We start from the raw sequence: 1,194 nt of genomic DNA, 5'->3' as shown, positions 1-1,194 counted from the left end.
CTTGAGCAAATTAATACATCTCCTGGTACCTGGTATGCAGCTATTGATCTTGCTAATGTCTTTTTCTCCATACCTGTTTCAAAGGACCACCAGAAGCAGATTGCCTTCAGCTGGCAAGGCAACTCTCCAGCCCTATGTCATAATTTAGTCCACAGGGACTTTGATTGCCCTTCCCTTCCACAAGATGTCACACTGGTTCATTACATTGATGACATTATGCTGACTGGACCTAGTAAGGAAGAAGTGTCAATGACTCTGGACTTACTGGTAAAACATTTACATGCTAGAGGGTGGGAAATTAATCCCACAAAAATTCAGGCACCTTTCACCTCAGTGAAATTTCTAGGGGTCCAGGGGTGTGGGGCATGTCAAGACATTCCTTCTAAAGTGAAGGATAAGTTATTGCATCTGGCTGCTCCCACAACTGAAAAGGAGGCACAATGCCTAGTGGGCCTCTTTGGATTCTGGAAACAACATATTCCTCATTTGAGTGTGCTACTCCAGCCTATTTCTCAAGTGACTTGAAAAGCTACTAGTTTTAAGTGGAGCCCAGAACAAGAGAAGGCTCTGCAACAGGTTCAGGCTGCTGTGCAAGCCACTCTGCCACTTGGGCCATATGATCCGGCTAATCCAATGGCACTTGAAGTGTCAGTGGCAGACAGAGATCCTGTTTGGAGTCTTTGGCAGCCCCCTATTGGTGAACCACAGCGCAGACCCTTAGAATTTTGGAGCAAAGCTCTACCATCCTCTGCAGATAACTACTCTCCTTTTGAGAAACAACTTTTGGCTTGTTACTGAACCTTAGTAGAGACTGAACGCTTAACCATGGGACACCAAGTTATCACATGGCCTGAACTGCCCATCATGAACTGGGTGTTGTCTGACCCACAGAGTCATAAAGTTGGAGGTGCACAGCAGCACTCCATCATTAAATGGAAGTGGTATATACGAGATTGGGCCAGAGCAGGACCTGAGGGCACAAGTTGCATGAAGAAGCGACCCAAATACCCATGGTCTCCACTCCTGTCACATTACCTTCTATCTCCCAGTCTGCACCTATGGCCTCATGGGGAGTTCCTTACGATCAGCTGACTGAAGAAGAAAAAACTCATGCCTGGCTTACAGATGGTTCTGCGCGATATGCAGGTACCACTCGAAAGTGGACAGCAGCAGCCCTACAGCCCCTTTCCAGAA

The sequence above is a fragment of the Trichechus manatus genome, unplaced genomic scaffold, assembly GCF_000243295.1.
Source record: "Trichechus manatus latirostris isolate Lorelei unplaced genomic scaffold, TriManLat1.0 scaffold00043, whole genome shotgun sequence".
NCBI lineage: Eukaryota > Metazoa > Chordata > Mammalia > Sirenia > Trichechidae > Trichechus > Trichechus manatus.
The sequence above is the reverse complement of the archived record's forward strand: the minus strand, read 5'-3'. Positions refer to the sequence as shown.